Genomic DNA, 22,690 nt, shown 5'->3' on the forward strand with positions numbered 1-22,690 from the left:
GAGAAAAGGTAATCCAGAATGAAACCCAAGTAGAATAAGTCATTGCTTGTGCCCACTGTACCACTTATTCTTTTTGCCTTCTCCATCAACAGCAGGCCCCAAACACAGCAGCCTACCGAAAGTAAGGTCATCCACTGAATATTATTTCATGTACCTTTTGCTTTTATGTGTCTCTTATGCCCACTGTGTGGCTCTCACCATGGCGCCCAGCTAAAATGCTGCACACACAGTGTGAGTGCTGTAAAAACTAACTGAGATGAACAATTTCTCCCCAAGTGAGCAAAAAGGTACAAATTGACTACACCTACATACATAAGCTATGTCTTTCATAACCATTTACGAAAAAAGAAGGGAGGGAAAGTCTTCTCTTAAACACCATGGAAAACCAGGATAACTCCAACCAGCTGAGCATTAAAAAGCAAGGCAGGAACAACAGAAGTTGACAGAAGCTTTTCTTCTGCTTTCAGCAAAAAGTTCCATTCATGCTTGTTCAAAGGGGGCCCTCTGTTGCTACTGCTCCCCAATTAGGAGGAAATTTAAGAATAAAGAAAAACACTAATATTTTCTCTGAAAAACGAGACATAAATGAAAAGGGAAAAATAAAATACAAAATAACATCTACAATTCCACTTAAAAATGCAGTGGGTTGTAGAAATAAGTAACCTATCTGAAATATTTTAAGAAGCCTTTCTTCATCCTGTAATGAGGAACAGTGTTCCTGGAGGGCAAGTCAATAATATGCCAACAGGGACCAACTATGCCTGCATTAAGTACTCACTATACCTTGGCACTTAATTTATGTTTTATTTGAATTTTTGCTCTTTGAAGTTTTAGTTTTGATGAAAATTTAAAAAAAAATTAAATTTTGGAGTATTTTGGCCCATTACATGCTTGTTTTTGTTTTTAAAACAACAATGTTCTGATTTCTGTGCATTTCTTTTTTTCATCTTATTAACTGCATCATACAACATGCAGGATCAGTCAGTCAGTTCAGTCGCTTAGTCATGTCCAACTCTTTGTGACCCCATGAACTGCAGCACACCAGGCCTCCCTGTCCATCACCAACTCCCAGAGCTTACTCTAACTCACATCCATTGAGTCGGTGATGCCATCCAGCCATCTCATTCTCTGTCATGCCCTTCTTGTCCTGCCTTCAATCTTTCCCAGCATCAGGGTCTTCTTTTTCAGTGAGTCAGTTCTTTGCATCAGGTGGCCAAAGGATTCGAGTTTCAGCTTCAGCACCAGTCCTTCCAATGAATGTTCAGGCCTGATTTCCTTTAGAATGGACTGGTTGGATCTCCTTGCTATCCAAGGGACTCTTAAGAGCCTTCTCCACCACCACAGTTCAAAAGCATCAATTCTTCGGCGCTTAGCTTTCTTTATAGTCCATCTCTCACATCCATCCATACATGACTACTGGAAAAACCATAGGTTTGACTAGATGGACGTTTTCTGGCAAAGTAATGTCTCTGCTTTTTAATATGGTATCTAGGCTGGTCATAACTTTTCTTCCAAGGAGCAAGCGTCTTTTAATTTCATGGCTGCAGTCACCATCTGCAGTGATTTTGGAGCCCCCCAAAATAAAGTCTGACACCTTTTCCACTGTTTCCCCATCTATTTGCCACCAAGTGATGGGACCAGATGCCATGATCTTCGTTTTCTGAATGTTGAGTTTTAAGCCAACTTTTTCACTCTCCTCTTTCATTTTCTTAAATTGAAGAAAGTAGGGAAAACTACTAGACCATACAGGTATGACCTAAATCAAATCCCCTAGGTTTATATAGTAGAACTGACAAATAGATTCAAGGAATTAGATCTGATAGAGTACCCAAAGGACTATGGCCAGAGGTTCATGACATTGTACAGGAAGCAGTGATCAAGACTATCCGCAAGAAAATGAAATGCAAAAAGGCAAATTGGTTGTCTAAGGAGGCCTTACAAATAGCCAAGAAAAGAAGAGAAGCTAAAGGCAAAGGAGAAAAGGAAAGATATACCCATTTGAATATAGAGTTCCAAAGAACAGCAAGGAGAGATAAAGCCTTCCTCAGTGATCAATATAAAGACATAAAGGAAAACAATAGAATGGGAAAGTCTAGAGATCTCTTCAAGAAAATTAGAGATAATAAGGGAACATTTCACACAAAGATGAGCACAATAAAAAGCAGAAATGGTATGGACCTAACAGAAGCAGAAGATATTAAGAGGAGGTGGCAAGAATACACAGAACTATACAAAAAAGATCTTCATGACCCAGATAACCACAATGGTGTGATTGATCACCTAGAACCAGACATCCTGGAATGTGAAGTCAAGTGGGCCTTAGGAAGCATCACTACGAACAAAGATAGTGAAGGTGATGGAATTCCAGTTGAGCTTTTTCAAATACTAAAAGATGATGCTGTGAAAGTGAGACACTCAATATGCCAGCAAGTTTGGAAAACTCAGCAGTGGCCACAGGACTGGAAAAGGACAGTTTTCATTCCAATCCCAAAGAAAGGCAATGCCAAAGAATGCTCAAACTAATGCATAATTGCATTCATCTCACACGCTAGTAAAGTGATGCTCAAAATTCTCCAAGCCAGGCTTCAACAGCACATGAACCATGAACTTCCAGATGTTCAAGCTGGATTTAGAAAAGGCAGAGGAATGAGAGTTCAAACTGCCAACATCTGTTGGATCATCGAAAAAGCAAGAGAGTTCCAGAAAAACATCTACTTTTGCTTTATTGACTATGCCAAAGCCCTTGACTGTGTGGACCACAATAAACTCTGTAAAATTCTTAAAGAGATGGGTAGTCTGGTAGACCACCTGTCCTGCCTCTTGAGAAATCTGTATGCAGGTCGGGAAGCAACAGTTAGAACTGGACATGGAACAACAGACTGGTTCCAAACAGGGAAAGGAGTACATCAAGGGTGTATATTGTCACCCTATTTATTTAACTTATATGCAGAGTACATCATGAGAAACGCTGGGCTGGAAGAAGCACAAGCTGGAATCAAGATTGCCAGGAGAAATATCAATAACCTCAGATATGCAGATGATACCACCCTTATGGCAGAAAGTGAAGAACTAAAGAGCCTCTTGATGAAAGTGAAAGAGGACAGTGAAACAGTTGGCTTAAAACTCAACATTCAGACAACACTCTCAATTTCATGATTGAGAGTTCACACTATTTTTTGAAATTTAGACATAATTCTTAGTACATACAACTAGAACAAAACAAAGAGAAGATAACCAAAAAACGCATACTTGGGATAAGAATTCAGTCCTGTATTTCTAGCTTTTCCTCAACAACAATGTGACATTTCCTATCACATATTGAAGATCTCAAAATGTGTTGCCCAGGGTTACATGTTGGTTAACAGAGAGAGAATTAGAAACACAAGCACTAAAGGCATGTCACAAAGGTAACTTAGTAACTGGTCGCAATACGGGTAAAGAAGAGACACTCAAAATGCTACTGGACTCAACCTCAGCACCCTGATAATGATGGAAAGAGTGTGGTCCCTTACTACACGCAACAACTTTGTTGGAAACACTGAAAAAAAAAAAGATTCTAAGAATGCATTTTTAGCTAGTGGCTCATGTATACCACTTGGGGGGAAAAAAACCCACCCTATTTATCATGGCCTTCTGAGGATTTATAATCACCCCATGAAGTCTCATGGACGACACCTAAAAGAGAATGCCTTATTGATGCTTTAATGTGAAGATCAATGTCTATGACCACGTATGGGGGCACTTTCTCTCTCCATACCTCCTCAGAGTGTGGCTCATCTGGCAGAACGAGGAGGAAGCAGTTACTTGGATTTTAAGCTGAATTCTTCTATCTCATCATAATAAGAATCTGCTGGAGGAAATTTTCCTCTGCAAATATTGATTCTGGACGGTTCCCTCCCATGGCACAAAGACACAGGAATGACAGCTTCTGGGACCAAGGGAGGCTTGAAGCCTTGCTCTCTGCCAACACAAACCATCCCCTTATCTCTCAACACACAGAGTCCAAGAGCCAGAAAAGGCCTTTGAAAATAACTTACCACAACAAAAGTCACGGTACAAGACCTGAAGCATACACTTCAAATGGCAAACAGAAAGCCTACAAGAGAACTAAGAATATATGTGGATTAATTAGCACTGACCCACATAAGAGTTATGTGAGTTTAATTGTATCTTTGTTAATTCAGTTCAGTTCAGTTGCTCAGTCTTGTCCGACTCTTTGCCACCCCATGAACTGCAGCACACCAGGCCTCCCAGTCCATCACCAACTCCTGGAGTTCACCCAAACTGATGTCCATTGAGTCAGTGATGCCATCCAACCGTCTCATTCTCTGTTGTCCCGTTCTCCTGCCCTCAGTCTTTCCCAGCATCAGGGTCTTTTCAAATGAGTCAGCTCTTCACATCAGGTGACCAAAGTATTGGAGTTTCAGCTTCAACATCAGTCCTTCCAATGAACACCCAGGATTGACCTCCTTTAGGATGGACTGGTTGGATCTCCTTGCAGTCCAAGGGACTCTCAAGAGTCTTCTCCAACACCACAGCTCAAAAGCATCAATTCTTCAGTGCTCAGCTTTCTTTATACTCTCTCATCCATACATGACTACTGGAAAAACCATATCCTTGACTAGACGGACCTTTGTTGACAAGGTAATGTCTCTGCTTTTGATGCTGTCTAGGTTGGTCATAACTTTCCTTCCAATGAGTAAGCTTCTTTTAATTTCATGGCTGCAGTCACCATCTGCAGTGATTTTGGAGCCCCCCAAAATAAAGCCAACCCCTGTTCCCACTGTTTCCCCATCTATTTGCCATGAAGTGATGGGACCAGATGCCATGATCTTCGTTTTCTGAATGTTGAGCTTTAAGCCAACTTTTTCACTCTCCTCTTTCACTTTCATCAAGAGGCTCTTTAGTTCTTCTTCACTTTCTGCCATAAGGTTGGTGTCATCTGCATATCTGAGGTGAGCCAAGAGCAATTCAAGCGGGGTTACTGGTGAACAGCCTCTGAGGATGCCAGGGTTCTCCTGACTGTTACCATCTTGCTGCCTTGGGGACAAGAGGTTCTCTCTCCCCACGACTTAACTGGGATGGTTGCTAAGAAAACTCTCCTTTATTAAAACTCTGTTAAAACTGTTATTGAAACACAAAGGGGAACTCTCTTAATAACTCTGTTAAAACTGTTATTGAAACACAAAGGGGACTGATGCTCTTTCAGAATGACGTTTGCTTAATTCCTAATCAATGTTGTAAAAGTCAAAGCCAAACCAACAGGTCATTAAATACAGTGACTGTAATGGATCCCAGGGACAGGGGAGCCTGGTGGGCTGCTGTCTATGGAGTCGCACAGAGTTGGACACGACTGAAGCGACTTAGCAGCAGCAGCAGCAGCAGTAATGTATTAAATGACTATAGTTGAGAGAGCGCCTTAAAAATCAACCAGACTATTTTTTTTTAATTTACAAATCAACCAAAAATTGTATCACAGACAGAAATTTACTGTTTCAATGTGAGAAATCAGCAAATAGAGTTAAGAAAAGTAATTCATTGAGTACTTTGCCAAGAATTAAAGTTTTGGCAAAATGTCACCCTTCACCTGTGCAGTACTTTTACAGAGGGAAAGCTCTTTGATAAAGGGTCTTACCTGATGTTCAAAAAACCTACAGAGTTGGGCAGGTAAAAACATTCTCATTTTATAGAATCCTCCCATATAAAATGCTGCATCTGTGGCAGTTCAAGTCACCCTCAGTCAAGGACAGAGCAGTAACAGCTGGGCAAACTGCAAATTCATTCATGTGGATCCCAACCAGGACTTCTTTCCATTTCTTGTTTAATGAAATAGAACAGAATACAGTGGAAAGAATAGGAAAAAAATTAAAAGTCAATATGTACTGCAACTAGTAAAGTTCAGTATTTCTCGCAAACCTGGAATTAGAGGTGTGCCAGGTCAGGCTCCTCTGTGTGTCCTGTAAGTTGTGGACATAAATATGTTAGGAAAACACAGAAGGTATTCCCAGCCATGGGAGGCAGAACCCCGTTTCTCATTATCCAAATAACCAGCTATGTTTTTGGCGCCATTTCCTGGGAAAAGGTCGTAGTATTTATTTTAGAAGCCCCTCAACAAGACTCTCTCCACATCCAACAAGGAGAGCAGCCCCATGAGAAGGCATGGAAAGGAGCTACCGGCAAAACACGCTGACAGAGCATATTCATTCAGCCACTCAGTCCTGTCCAACTCTTGGCGATCCCATGGGCTGTCACCTGCTTGGCTTCTCTGTCCATGGGACGTCCCAGACAAGAATACTGGGGTGGGCTGCCATTCCCTTCTCCAGGGGATCTTCTCGACCCAGGGACTAAACCAAGGTCTCCTGGATTGCAGGCGGATTGTTTACTATCCGAGCCACCAGTGAAGGCCATGTTATCTGCATATATCCCACAAGTGCTCCCAAATGCTCAGATCTTTTCTAATCTTTAAAAAGCAAGGGGAAAAGCAGTTACAAGCCTTGCCTCATCACTACATATGTTTTTAGTAGTGAAATTTGAAAACCAGTGGCCAGCATTCACCATTGAGTCATGTCATACAGTATTTTTAAAGATGCTTTTAACTCTTTAAAGTTTTACGTATTCTTTTTTCCAGTTTTATTGAATAATAATTCTTTTTTCCAGTTTTATCGAATAATAAACTTATACATCACTGTATAAGTTTAACATGTACAGAAGTGATCACTACAGTCGGTTCAGCTCAAGTCCGTCTTCCCTTACAGATACAATAATAAAAAAGAAAAAAGGAAAAAGTCCTCATTGTGATGAATATTCTTAGGATTTACTATGCACCATAGAGCAGTGCTAGCTACAGTTACTGTGTTGTACCTTACACCCCAGGTACTCATTTGTCTTCTAACCGCAAGTTTGTATCTTTTGACCACCTTCCTCCATCTCCCCCTTCCCCCTCTCTGTGCCTCTGGTAACCGCAAATCTCATCTCTTTTCCTATGAGTTTGGTTTTGCTATATCCATCCGTCCGTCAGTGGACACTCGGGCTGCTTCCACGTCTTGGCTGCTGTAGATAACGCTGCTATGAAACGGGGGTGCAAACACCTTTTCAAGTTAGTGTTTCCATTTCTTTTGGATATATCCCCAGAGGTGGAATTGCTGGATCACACAATGGTTCCATTTTCAATTTTTTGAGGATTCGCCACACTGTTTCCATAGTAACTGCACCAATTTACAATCCCACCATGCCATAATATTATAATCTGGTCCATCCAGTGCCATTCAACCTTTTCTTTGAAAGCTGACCAACAACCACTCTCTCTGTCTCAATCTATTCAGCCTGTCAGCTGAACTTGAGACTGTTTAAAACTCTCTTTTCTGGGTCCTTATCAGTGTGAAACCCTCTAAAAAAATGCAAGTTTCCTGCAGGCTCTCTTTCCTCTCTTCTCAGTGATATTATCTGTTCCTATGGTTTCAACTTTCCCCATTATGCGGGTTATTCCCAAATCTGTGTCTCCATCTCTGCCCTCTTCCCTGAGTGCCAGGCCCACATCTCCGGTTACATGCTGAGGATGCTCATTTCAGAGACCATCACATGTCTGCTCCATACAAGCCGCTAGGGCATGTGGAGTGGCCACACCTCTGCCGTCAAGAAAGAGCATCAATTTAATACAATGGGAGGACATGGAGGTCTGAAATCGCAGGCGTCACACACAGCATGTCTTACAGGCCTCTCCCTCCTCCTGGGGTCTGTACTTTAGTTCAGATCACCACCAGGAGCCTTCATGTTCTTCTTTCTCCTCAGCCCTCATATCCGTCTCTCTCACTAGATCCTGTCATTTTTACCTCTGAAACGTTTCTGTCCCTCTTGCTCTCTGCCACTGTCTTAGCTTATGGCCATGCCACCTCTCACCTTTCTGCCACTACTGCCACAGCCTCGGGGCCAGCCCCTCCCTCCATCCACTCCCCACTCAGCTGCTCCACTTCCAGATCGCCAGCCTGGCCCTGTCTCGCTGCCATCCCGGAAGACTCCTGCCTCTTGCCACTTACAGAACGCAACAGCACGCAAGGAGCTCAGTCCTAATGTTTCACTTTTACCAACTTGTGACTGCGGGTGTGCTGATAAGTGGGGATTCACAGCACTCGGGCAACATAATAAATCTACAGTGCGGAGGCTAAAACCAGAGGAGGTGAAAACCTGTCATCTCCTTCATCAGATACTCCACACTCCACACAATTGCCTGGAGACGGCCTAAGCCACCGAGAGACGGACTCTGGCTGTTTCCCTGTCTCCAGACTGATGGTGTGATTTATCCCTGCCCCCAGGCAGAGAGGACTCCATTGCAACTCTTTTGCCTTTGCCTTGTAGTGGACTCGACCCTCCAAACGTTCTTTCCTCCACTTCTTAACAGGTTTTTACCTATTAGGTGTTATCTTTAGAGTCACATTTAATACTCTAATGTTCAGCCAATGGAAAAGTTATTCAACAGAGAAAAATGGTAATGTCACCAGAGCAAAGTGTATCCTCTAATTACAGCATAAATATTTGCTCCATTGGTGAAAGTAATAAAGAATTCATCAATACCTGAGCCCAGCAGCCTGTTTGGTTATCCTTCTTGTGAAAAAATGTACTAGAAATAAACAAGTTTCCTTTTAATGCAAAGATGGATTGTATACAATCCAACTAAAATAAAACCTCCATGAAAAACAGTTGAGTTACCCTTAGCAACATTTTTCTTTACCATTTTTCTTGGGAGACAGAAGGGCTTTCATTTTTAAACACCTTGCAAGAATTGTGTTCTGGGGACAGGACAGGTTCAGGCTAATCCTGTGACAAAAGATTTGAGCAGCAGTGATGCTCAGACACCTTAAGATGTTCATTCATTTAAAAAGACCCCACTCCTCTGTATAGTTTCACCAAAGAATTATAAAGTGTTTTAAATATTTATCTCAGGGAGGAAAACAAAATGATATCTGGGACTTCCCTGATGGTCCAGAGGTTAAGACTCCGCACTTACACTGCAGGCGACACAGGTTTGATTCCTGGTTGGGGAACTAGTTCCCATGTGCCGCAAGGTGCAGCCAAAAATAAGAGAAAAAGAGAGAAGATTACTTCTAAGCCTAACTACATGCCAGCTTCATGCTTTATGCTACCTAACTCTCTCCTACCTCCAGAAGCCTCAGAGGCATATGCCTTTTGCTCCATTTCACAGAATAAGAAAACAAATGTCTGGGAGCCATTACTTCACAATAAGGGACTAAGCCAGAACTGAACCTGAGTCTCTTAAATTGCTTTTCACAGCTACGAAATTTTGCCTCAAGGACTGTAAACCAGAAAACATAACAGGTCAGATCTACACAGAGAGTCTTGTTAACTAAGGTTTTATAGTAGGCAAGGAGTCTATGTTCCAAAAATAATGTTTATTTACATTAAAACACTTCTCACATGATGTGATTTTTCTGTTGCCGTTGTTTCTGAATTGTCAGCAATTATACTGCTGAATCTTCCCTTGACATTACAGTGAAATTCTAAAACATGCAGAGAAACCGCGAAGAATCCCCTCAAAGTCCTTGTGTTTGTAAATACTGATACAACCAAAGACAGCAAATGGTCCAATCATTCAATCATTGTGAGGATGGGAGGGAGCAGATAGGCCAAGAGGAGGCTAGGAAATACCTGAAAACTTTCCTTAACCTTCAATGAACTCTATCCCACTGATTTTTTTAAAATGTCCTTTTATTACACATATGGGAGAAAATATGGCACCACTTCTACACTATTTCTAGTATATGACCTTTGTCAAGTCACATCAACTCACCAATCTTAAACTTCATTATCTGCAGAAGGGGATGATCAGAACCACAACCCCACAGGGTAGGTGTGTGGAAAAAAGAACGGCAGTCAAGTGCTTAATCAAGGGTAATTAAGCTACAAAGCATGTAATGTGCTTTTTTCTTTTCCATTTTCATCTCTGGATGGAATCTTCTCCCTAATCAGACCCTCATACAGCCTGGGTAGCGCAGAAGATAAGGAGCATAAAGACGAAGCCAATCCTGACACCCAAAGAATTTTGCAGCAAGACAATAGGCTTCAAAGGGCAAACACGGTAGAGAATGTCATTCTCCTTTGCACATCAAGAACCCACTCTAAGAGTCTTAGATTGCAGAGCTCTCTCTCCCGGGATAGCTAAGCCACAGGTCTGTCCCCCTTGGGAGACAGGCAGGAAGTAATGGGTGAGCACAGGTCAAGGCCATCCCTGTGTTGCTACAGTGGATCATGGGACGGGGCAGCAGAAAGAGGAAGCAGGAACAGGTCAGAACAGTGGGCCTGAGCTCCCCGGCGGGCTTGGCCCTGAGGCTGGGGTGGGTGGATGACTGAGGGGACACTGAGGATGGGAGTGCTGGTTAGCACACCTACACGGGGGGAGACGGCCTTGAACCCTACCCCAGGCCCACCTGGGGCCAGCACACTCACAGGCGATCATCTGTGAGCACCGTACGGCTTGGAGCAGACAAGGGCTACCCCTTGGTTACTTTTCTGAGCTGCTCGTCCTTCCCTGGCTGGGAAGTCTGAAAGGACTCAGAAGTACCTCCGTGGCCTGGGAAGAGGGGCCAGTGGTAGAACTGCCCTCATCCAGGGGCTGGCTGGAGCCTGTAGCAGGGAAGCAGTGGGGTTACAGCTCCAGCAAGAGGCAATATGGGGCCAGAGGCCCAAGGAAGGTCCAGACACAGAGCCAGCTGCCATGGGCCCCTAACTGCCGCTGCAGATACCACAGCAAGCAGATGCCCCCTGCAAATCCACCAAGCCTGCAGCACTGGCAGGGGCACTGCTCCAGAGACCAGAGGAGCCCCCGCCACCACAGGAGCCTCTCATGACCAAGAAGGGAGATTTAAACCAGACTCAGGCAGGACCGACATCCTGAACAGACCACTCACCACAAAGAAAGTTTGAATCAGAAACAGGTAAGATCTAGAAGCTCACTGGCACTAGGTAACACCACACAGCACGGTTGCTGAAAACGAAGAAGAAAGCATTTCCCGTCTACATTTCACCACAGTGAATAATTCTGACAATCTGTTGCCATTTTTGAGTATTAGTGCTCTAATGGTTCGTAAACTAAAATAATCTCATAAGATTACCAGATAAGAAAACCTAGCCAAGATATATGTGGAAAGAAAAAAGTTTTGATACAGCACTAGCACTGGCTGGTAGCCAGACTACTTTCCACATCCACGCTGACAGCACTCAGCCAGCCATCTCTCCTCTCAAATCAAAGTCTATGTTTTTTGCTTTGTCATATACAATTGATAGAAACTACAGGCTGTTCTATTCGTCTGACTTTCTTCTTGAAGTATCGAGGTAATGAAAAACTGCACTAAAGCAGGCCCCAGGAAAATTCCCTTGGAAGGACCTGGACCACTCATATAAATGTAATGTTTTGATGAAACTGTCCACTTGATTCCAAGATTAACCCTGAAATTAGTTGACTTAAGTAGGCCTCATGGTACTAGCAAAATGAAGCAGCTTCAACAACTTGGATTCAGGTACAAACGATAAGCCTGAATTCCACACTAGTAATTAGTTTCAGTGAGGACTCTGAGATGACTGAAGGGTCCAAGGTGCCCAGTGGCCTAACAGCATGAGAGCAGAGCATGAAATCCGCTCCTCGCCTGACCAGACAAGGTGGACAGATATTCCCTCGGGCCAGCAGGCTGCTGGGACAACACCCTCACCCTCCTCCACTGTAGCAAGAGAGGTTTCCAGCCAGGGCTTATGGATGACCTCTAATCCCTGCTAATTCCCCCTACCTGAAGGTGGAAATTTGTTTTCTTACTGCTATTTGATAAATTTGTGTTTGCTCTATAAGGCCTCCCTCAGGCAGAAGAAAAGAACCTTTACCTCACTCTACCTTCAGAACTAGGATATGGAAATGGGCCTTTTAAACAAATGAAAACAAAACTAAAAATCGAAATGAAGGAAATAGAAACATAAGAATAAGATGGCATTGTATCCGTCATGCTCTTCTGTTTCAGCTAGAGTGGAAGAAAAGCGGGCACCATTTCTAAAAGCTTCGTCTGTTTCTAATGGTATAAAGATGACCTCAATCTCAAATTTCTCACGGCCATTTTTCTACCAGAAAACAATAATACAATAAGATATAAACTTTCTCCGTTAATTTTAATAGGTCTTAAAGCAAATGCTGTTTCTATTCTGTATCTGCATTTTCAACACACAGAAGTTAGCCCCCTTTTGGCAAAAGGAGAACCAGACAATCCCTTTAGTCCTGTCAACTTGGGGTCCTGCCCACGACTTATCAGGATATGGCTGCGGATCACGTGCACTCACTTAAAGCCAAGGTTAAATTCACTTCCTCTTTAAACTAGTGGGCCCTCCCTCCCCCACCCAAAGGTCTTCCTGGTAAGTTTAGTAGAGAAACTTCAGTAGGAATATTTGCTTATTCCTGAGTCTGCCCACTAAATAAAGCTTGGTAGTACTTCTCTTCATTTACAAAGGCTTTCCTGCCAATGCCAAGAGAGCTTTTAATTCTGTTACCATTCACATGACAAAATCTCCGCTCAGGTCAGGAAACACTGTAACGTTGGGCAGTTGTCCAACTAAACTTGAGGAACTTTACAAAATCAAAATATTTAGTTAAGTAGGAATTCTGATGCAACCATTCAGAAGGAAACCTAAAATTATTTTTTAAAATAATCTATCCATCTGTTTCCTCATCTCCAACCAAAAAGACTCATGTCAAAATGTAAGGCTGAAGTTGTAAATATAAGCCTTCATTGTCTCCAAAATCTTTATCATCAATCTCATTCCAAAAACAGATACCACTGCAGTATTAAAATGCAATATTTTTACAACTATCTGAAAATTGCAAGTGGCTAGAACCACAATTTGTCTAGACAATGTCTGATTAAGAAATTGTCAAATGCTAAGTACTTATGTGTCACGTTAAGTAGAAAGAACAGTATGTGACATAAATTTCCGTTTTATCATAACTGGCTCACTTTTTCTAGGTATAATTCAGTTGAATCAAATTGTGTACTTGGCATTACATACTACGGCACATTACTTAACTTATATTTACACACACTGTGCCTATGTCATTTTCAGTTTTACTGAGAACAGCTCCATTTTCACAGCTGTTTATACAGTTAGACTTTTAATGTGACGAATGATGGGCAATAGCTGGGTCATGTGGCCAAGACAAAGATTTCCCTCGAGTGTGCTTACTTGTCAATACAAATGATAGCAAAAAACGTTCCCTGAAAAAGGTGGGGGAGGGGCCCGTCTGTAGATCTTCACTAAGGAAAAAAAGAAAAAATGTTTGGAAAAGATACTAAATTATCAGCAGTTATGATTCTTACATTCTGCCTAAACAGACAGCAAAGAATACCACCTAATACTTGGCACTGAGGGCATGACCTGCAGACTCAGCATGGCCCTCCGGCATCAACCAAGTCCAACCTCTTCCTTTTATTTAAAAAAAAAAGAACCTGAGGCTGAGCGGAGCCAGTGACTTGCCAGAGTGGACACAGCCCAGATTTTCTGACTGCATCCCCAAGACTGCCAGATTCTGGTAGCAGACTGTGTTCACCAGACCACAGAATTTCATAACTTTGTAAAAACAGCATACAACAAGGATTCCTCTACTTAAGGAATATTTTAGTTCATAAGACACCATTTGAGCCATTAATATACCTTCCCGTTTAATTATCCCATCATCTTGTTCTTGTAATATTTCCTTAACTATTCTAATATTTTAAAATACCTACCAACTGCTTTTATTTTGTAGCTTGGCTGTATACAGAGAAGCAATCATAGCATTTTTAACTGTAAAAATGGATCACAGGTCACTCTCCCCACCCCCTTACCCACGCACCTCGACCCCCTCCATGAAAAACTTAATTCAAGCACGCAGAATTAGTCAGATACAGGGTTTTAAGTGGATGCTCGTCCTTCTGGGGCACTTGGTAATTAGCATACTAGCCTCCTGGGCTGGCCTCCAGACTCAGGGTGGCATATATCTTATGTTCTTCTGGGAAGCAGTTCCCAAACCCCAGAAGACCAAGAACAAAGGAGCCGGCAGGCTCTAGAGAAGCCACCCCATCAACAGTGTATTAAAGACACCCATTAGTTGCCTCAATCAGCTAATTAACTCAACAAATGCAAAACCTAAATCATTAAAGAAAGTGGTTCTGATTGCATTGCTGGGCTCTAATTTGGTGTTGCTAACCCAGCAGGGTGGGAACGGGGCTGCTCCACAGAAAACAAAAAAACGGTCCACACTGGGAAACCAGCATGGGATGGGACTGAATTTTTTATGAAAGTTGAGCCCTACCAGGAAGTTTCACTGGTGAAAAAAAGGGTACCAGGGAGACCTCTGTGTTTATGCTTTGAAATTTAAATCAATTTAAATATAAATTGCTATCCTTTTTAGTCATTATGAGAAAGAAATAAAATGTGGGTTTCAGATCTCTGGTGTGCAAATGGTCATTAACTTTCATTTGACCTTGTGTGTAGAATGAATATTGAATTTATGCACTGGGTACACTCATTACACTCATCTAGTTTGCTCAAAGAAAACACGTTCCCAGGAGCTGCAGTGCTGGCAGCCAGCCTTCCATGCTCAAACAGAAAACTATGGCGTCTCCGCTTTATGTCTCTGTCCCACCTTCCACCCAACTCTCTGCTCCAAACCGCAGGAAACTGTTTCCCAAGGTTTGGCCACGTTTATAAGACACAGGCAATAACAGCTAAGAATCTGAATGCCGTAAAATCATTGTCCCAGACCACATGAGACCAGAGAGCATCAGTGCTCAGTTCTCCCTTCCGGTATCTGGTTCCCTAAAACAAGAACAAGCTCCTATTGAGAGTGATAAATACCTTTGTCTACTGAGCCTTATAAACATTACCTTCCTTCGCTGAAGAGTTCCTGCAGTGCATTTTTTAAAACAACGGCCTCTAAACCTTGCACTCTCACGTACACTCTGCTGTGGGTATTACCATTCTTCACCTCCTTGGCAAATCAGTTCCATTTACTCTCTTAATGGACACGACCATGTAGAAGGAGGAAAAAGAAAATCATCTTGCCTTTCTTTCTAATTTCCTAAATTCTAAGTAACCCTCAGGGTTAAAAAGAGCCCAACTTCCATGCTGGTTGCTCTCAGATACCTTGCTATTCAGGAGAAAACCAGGCAAAGGGCTATTTTCTTTTATGGTATGTCACTGAATGGTTATTTATCATTTTGACTTAATAGCTCTAATTACAAAAGACAGTGTCATGGGATTCTTTTTTTAAAGGCAATTTTCTTCGTATCCCAGTGGGAGAGTTAGAAAAAATTTACAAAGCATCTGCCTCATGCATTTTCAATTGTTCCTGGGTTTTATCGAAGCTATTATTTTCTTGATAGGAAGATTTTTACATTTTCAAGTAAGTTTTAACTTTGCGTTGCATTGACAATGACTGTTTCAAGAGTCTTATTACGGTTTCATGCCATTAAATAAAAAAGAAAGATACAACTCGTCAACCACTGAATTGATCACTGTTTAGTAAGAACATGCACTGGTGGAGACGGGATATGAATGTACAAAATCCGTCAGCTGGCAGAAGAGCCTCTGGAAATGTTAGAACAAGGAGTTATTATAGCACCGAGAAGGGGGAGATTTTTACAAACTTCAACAATCAGCATGGTGTTAGGCAAAGCTCTCTCTTCTCAGGAAAACATCCTAGATCCTCAATCAATCAGGAAGACCAGAATGTTGTGCTGATGATTTGGGGGGAAAACACATGCTACTTCTTTCCTCTTGGTTGACAAATGCTAAATAGCACATTTGTTAGCGAGGCTAACAAGACAATCGGTGTGGGTCTGTGCTGACCACGAACGAGAGCTATGGCCGTGCCAGCTCAGCATCCAGGAGGCGGCAAAGGAGAAGGCACAACACAAACCACGTGAAAACGCCAGCTCCAAGAGGAGAAGGGGCGCCCTATGAGGACAGGCTGAGGAAGACTTTAAATTTTTAAGGGGTTGAAAATATCACTAAAAATAAAGCATAATATCTCAACTGCTTAAAATATAGCCAATAGACCTCTGTCGTTATAAACTAGTATTTCCTAGCTTGAACAGTCATTATTAGCCCACTCAGAGATTAGATGGAAAAAAACTATTCAAGACAGGATTACTACAGCTTTTATTAATACTTTCAAAAGCATTTAAATTTTTTCAATAGCAAGTTAATCACAAGAAACCAGAAAGGGGTTTGAGATAGCAATAATTGTACCAGCACGTTAAGGCTGTCTTTGTTGGTCCTTAATTTTATTATTACCATCCACTCTAAAATCCCATTTTACTGTGCATTCTCCTTTATGAGCAATGTGTTCATGAGAGAGTAAAGTCAAACACTGTGCTACATTAAAATAAAAAGTAAAAAAGAGGATCATAAAAGTAGAAGCAATTCCATTGGCTTAATGGTTATTTTTTCTTTTTCTAAATGTGCAGAAGGGAGAAACCTTTCTCTACTGTTAAAAATAATCAGTCCATCTATTTCATTTTTCATGACAAAGCAATGGGGATGTCTTCCCTTTGGGAAGCTTCTGCCCTGAAGGAGAACATGTCCCTTCAATTGTGTCAGAACTCAAACCTCTCTGCAGAGCTTCCTGTCAACACTGACTCCCTGCCAATCTCACAAAGCGGCTTAAAACTGCTTAAGGTGACCAGTGACTGTTACCAGCAGTAGATCTTCAAAGCTAGGAATTTAGCCAGGTAATAAAAGGCCCTCAACTTGTCTGATGGGTTCACCCAGATTACCAGATCCCCGCGGTCACCTGTTGAATGTTTTACAAACACGCAGTTCAGTGTACAGCAAATATTAATAACCAAGCTGGAGAAATCACATACCCATTCAAATGCCTATTTAAGCTTGAGTATAGGAATCAAAGATGATTGAACAAACAAGAGGATTTCTGAGGCTAGGAGAAACAATTTAACATGAATGTAAAACTCGGGCTTCCTTCTCATCCTTTGCGGCCTATTAAAAATAATGTTTCTAAAAGCTAAAACTAAACACAGTAGGTAAAACCATTTTATACAATTTTATGTTTTATATATATATTTAACATCCCAAAGAAATAATAAAATATCTTGGTACAAAAATAACACATTAACCTGAATCCCTGGCTAATTTATTTGAAAATGAGGGGGGAAATTGCTGCTATTTACTGCTTGAAAAATGTAAGTTTTCACTAGATTCTTTTCCATTTCCAGAAACAAAAGCAGAAAACGTGAATGCCTTTCCATAAACCAAATCTTTACTCCCCGTAACAACATGGGAGGGGGCACAATGTAGCTAGGAAAACTAGAGACTGGATGTTGGAAGCCTGGGTTTGCACTGGCTGCAGCCTTAACCTGCGTACTCTCAGGCACATTTCCCTCGAAATCCTCTCTGAATCACGAGATTCAGACAATACGAGTAATTCCTCCTGTGGTGAGCACTCGGCCCCAGTAGCCATCCCTCTTCTGCTGGTTTCCTCTGGGGAGCCACACCTGCCCCAGCCTCAGTTCGTGGGACTTAACCTCTGTATTCTGCCCGCCATCCAAGCTTCCACTGCTCCAGAGATGGGCATTCCATCCTCCCAGCAAAGTCCCCACCAAGACTTCCATGGGCCTTACCAGGAAAGAGGTTCTCTCCTGCTGAGACTGATTAGCTCCACAGATTCCCTGAGCCGATAAAGTCCCCTTGTGGTTTTCAGTTTATTTTTCTCTCACTTGTCTCTAAGAGTCCTGAATAAAACATTCCCAAGGTTGTGATTCCATTAAGGATAATGAAAGAAATTAATGAAAATACTCACTATTATAATTAAATACTGGACCTGGAAGGAATCACGAAGGTTCCTACATTCTATACCCACCCCGTCATGATACAATACAAATTGGAATCCCTTTACCAAAGTCACAAAGACATTTAATGGTACAAACAGAGTCTAGAACCTCTTCTGTGTTTTCCAAACATTAATATCCTTGATACTTAGTTTTAAAACACTTAACTAGGTATGGACTAGGAGAGAGAGTGAAATATAAAAACTGCCAAAGAGGTTTACCAATATGAGATTTCTGGCTTTCCAGAAATAAAAGCCCACCACGGCACAAATTTCATCTAATCTAAAGATACTGAGAGCTAAACATGCCTTGTCTGTGGATTCCCTTGAAAGGGGGAAGAAAATGTCTCCTAAGACTCTAACTGTCTAACAGTTAGCAGTAGAATTAGCAATTCAACAAAAAAGAAACAAGTGCAAGGATATCTGCGTTAACATCTTAAAACTATGTGAAGCCTTAAAATGCTATTCATATTCACTAAGGTTAGCATTCAGAGGAGAAAACTGTTTAAAGCCACATCCTAATGGCTTCTTAGAAAATTACAACAAAATAGATTTTTTACAAAGCTAGATCCTTGAATCATCTATATAATCTATCAATTGGCAATTACTTTTATTTCTGTTTGTACGGAGAGCTGAAACCAAAAAAACTCTTTCTTTATACTAATTCTTATTTTAACAACCCTTCACAGAGAGACATAAATCTGGCATGACCACCTGAGCCCTAATTAACAGTTCTGCTGCAAGACAGATATTAAGGGAATCAATTCCTTTTGTCAAGCCCCAGATGTGCCAACTATTATTTCAATACTTTTTTTATTAGAAGTATACCAGTTTCTTTTTATTCTACCTTAAAAAAATCAAAATAGTTTTTTTAAAAAAATGAGCATACAGAATGCACCATTGTGCAGCTAAAAGTCTGTTTAAGGCTGTGTTTAATAGTTCATTTTATCACCTCCTAACTACACAGTAATACATTATCCTTTTCCAGACAGCCATTGACTTACTCACGTTTATTTATCTCTGAAATAAACATTGTGATTTTAAAATAGCAGGGAGCCGCATTTGTCCTTGCTTACCACTGTACCATCAATGCCCTAGAGTAGGTGCTCGGTTAGAATCTGATAAAGGAATAAAAGCCATACTTATGAGTTAGGTTCTCATACTTTGCCGCTATTATTTTTCATCTGCTCTCAATGCCAAATCAAGCAGCAGCAGTGTGGGACGAATCAGGTGGGTGCCTCCTGCAGGCCATGCTTGGATTCTTTGAATATTCAAATTCTTTGAATTTGAAAATGTTGGTTATATTTGCCCCTAGACTGCTCCCCAAATTTGTTGTGGTTTGGGGAATGTGGCACAGAAAAGTCTGTTTTCCTCTAAAAATGATCTTCTTTGCTTACCCTATTTTTCTAGTCAGAAAACTTTAATTTTGTCAGGGACAAAGTAAGAATGCAACTATCTTTTTTATTATTCAATTTATATATCATAAGACCCTAGCATGAGGGGAAAATAGGGGAGTTACTTGGGTTGGAAAGACAGAGATTAAAATAGTCATAATTGATATACACTATATTTGTCTATAAAGAAAACCCCAGGTAATTTTAAAACTAGCTATTAGAATTTATTTAAGTTTAACACTTTTGAGAGGCACAAAAACAGTTCTCATGCAGGAAAAACAAACAATTAGAAAAGATAACAGATGTGGATCAACAAACTGATTCAAAGTATATATGGAGAGGGAAAAGACCCAGAATAGCCAAAACAATGTTGAAGGAGAAAAAGCTGGAAGGCTGACAGTACCCTACCAACACTTACTGTAAAGTTACAGTAATCCAAACAGTGTGGTACTGGCGAAAGCACAGACAAGTAGGTCAGTGGAAAAGAACAGGGAGCCCAGACATAAACCCACACAAATACAGTCAAACGACCTTTGGCAAAGGAGGGAAGGCAATAAAATGGAAGGAGGATACTGTTTTCAACAAATGCTGCTGGAACAACTAGACATACACACACACATAAAAGAACCCAAATGCAGACCTAACACTCTTCATAAAAATGAACTCAAAATGGATCACAGACTTAAACGTAAAGCAAAACTATCGAATTTCTAGGATGTAAGAAAACCTAGATGATCTTGTGTGTGATATGACTTTTTAGCTATAACACCAAACGCAGGATCCAAAAGAGAAGAAAGATAAGCTTGACTTTTTATTAAAATTAAAACAATGTGAAGAGAAAGAGAATACAAGCCAGAGACTGGGAGAAAACACCTGCAAACTATATCCGAAAAAGGACAATCATCAAAAATACATACAGAACTCCTAAGACTCAACAAGAAAACAAGCAAGCTGACTGAAAGATGGATCAAAGGCTTTAACAGACACTCATCAAAGAAGATACAGAGATAACGAGTAAGCACATGGAAAGATATCCCAGATCACACGCCGTCAGGAAAATGCAAACGAAAGCAACCAAATCTGGAACACTGACAACAAATGCTGGTGAAGATACAGAGCAACAGGAGCTCTCGCCCACGGCTGGTGGGGACGCAAAGAGTACAGCCGCTCGGGAAGGCAGTTACCGGGAGCAGCTGCTTACAAAACTCAACATACTCTTCTTACCACACGCTCCAGAAATCACACGCTTTGCCACTCACCCAAAGCAGCTGAAAACTGTGTGTGCATGACGTGTCCATAGATGGAAACTGTATACAAACATACACACAGATGTTTATAGGTTTGTTTGTAGCATCTATAACTGCCAAAACCTGGAAGCAATCAAGATGTCCTTTGGCAGGGGAACGGACACATAAACTGTGGTACATCCAGACAACGGAACGTTATTCTGAGCTAGGAAGAAATGAGTTATCAAGTCGTTAGTAGAGGACATGGATGGACTCTGGATGCCTGTTACTGACCGAACAAAGCCAATCTGAAAAGACTATCTATGATTCCAACCATGTGACGTTCTGGAAAAGGCAAAACTATGGGGACAATAACATAAGTGACTGTCAGAAAATGGGGGAGGGGAGGGGGGCATAAATAGGTAGAGCAGAAGGGCAGTGAAGTGATTCTGTGCGATACTGAAATGACAAACACATGTTATTAGACATCAGTCCAAGCCCATAAAATGGGCAGTACCAAGAGTGAACCCTAAACTACGGACGGTGGGTGACAACGATGTGTCAACACAGGCTATCGATTAGAACAAATATACCCCTCTGAGATGCTGGCATAAGGGAGCAGGGCATGTGAGGGCACAGGGCATATGGGAACTGTGTTCTCTCTGCTCAGTTTTTCTGTGAATTGAAACTACTCTAAAAGATAAAGTTTATTTCAAAAAAAAGTGTCATGAAAGACAAAGACAGAAACCTTCACTTAAAAAAAAAGCTAAAAATACCAGTAGCCAAAAAATAACAGTAACCAAAGGCACCAAAGAATACAGTAAGCAAAGAAATGTACAAAGCTTTCAGGAGACATTGTTAAGACAGTACTGAAGATATGAAAAAAGTGGAATGAAACCCTAGATTCATGAATGGAAATGCTTATCTCCAAAGTGCCAATTTATCTAATGACCTATAAGTTCAATACAGTTTAAAAATTACCAATAGGGGTTTTCATGGAACCTGACAAAATAAAACTATAAATTTATGTCCCCACCCTTGATATATTTGTGCTTCACTCTGTCCCTGAGAAGTTCCCAATGTTGTCTTGACATTCCAAGCTCCACAGATGAAATAAGTAAGGAAAATAGAGATGTTAACCTCCTGGCATAACAGCGAACTTCATATCAGTCTTTGACTCTGCACAGTCCACTGTGTGTGTGTCTTGCTTATGCTTCCTCATTTCTCTTCACCTCCAGAGAGTTCAAACTTCTTAGCCTGACATCTGGAATCTACCTCTTTCTGCCTTGTTCACTTTGCTCCAGCCACTTCCACTTCCTTGCTGTTCTCTACACATATTTTGCACACCTCTGTCCAATGCTCTGCCTGGACATCCACGGGGCTCACCCCTCAGTGACTTCAGGTCTTTGCTCAAGGGGCCTGCCCAGCCCACACTGTGTAAATTAGCAACCACCTCCTTCTCCAGCCCCATCTCTATTTACTTGCTCTGTTTTGTTCCAGCAATGACAGAGTATATGTATTTTATTATTTTCCCAACTTTTTCTAAAACTTAAAAAATAAATCTATCTTCCAAGGCACTATCATCCCAACTCATACAGACTGTAAATTTTGTCTCCTTACGGTTATAGGAAACTACATCAGCTCTAGCACAATTTATTTCTAAGACTCCCCACCTACAACCTGTATACTGGTGCCCCTTCTCCCTCTTGGCCTCCACCTATGCAAATATCCACGATCTAATGCCATTCCCACTGCCTGGGCTCTGCGGATCCACGTCGCTGTGCCTCGCATTTCTTCTCCACCACCTTTATAGTCTCCAGTCTCTGCATCTTCTACAACAGCCAAATCAACAAAGACATAGTACAAACACAACAAGGTGCGTTTGATCCCAAAAGTCACCGAGAGAAAAGTAAAGTTTTCGTTTCTAGTTAGAAAAAGGAAGATGCAAAATGTTTGACTTCTGTTCTGAAGACATCTCTGTTCCAGGCATTTCTTCAAACCTTGGCAACTCTCTGATTTTGTCATAGTGCTTTCACCTGAAAAGTCTTACCCTAGTTTAACATTCTCCATGAAGCACCTCCCCTCTGTTTGCCATTCCATTCAGCACGGCCTCCTCTGAATAGCGAGGGTCCTCCTGCTACTCTTCTTTTCAAAGCAAGTGTTCTCCACCTCACTGAGCGTCTGTTTCATACTGAATTTCA

General features: G+C 41.4%; 1 protein-coding gene across 1 annotated transcript in view; it reads right to left on the reverse strand.

The window, feature by feature from the left end:
* The window catches only part of RAPGEF5 (Rap guanine nucleotide exchange factor 5), a 231,026-nt gene that overhangs the window by 115,107 nt on the left and 93,229 nt on the right, over positions 1 to 22,690 (reverse strand). The gene's annotated exons all lie outside the window — the stretch shown is intronic.

Source organism: Budorcas taxicolor, chromosome 4 (genome assembly GCF_023091745.1).
Source record: "Budorcas taxicolor isolate Tak-1 chromosome 4, Takin1.1, whole genome shotgun sequence".
Taxonomy (NCBI): domain Eukaryota; kingdom Metazoa; phylum Chordata; class Mammalia; order Artiodactyla; family Bovidae; genus Budorcas; species Budorcas taxicolor.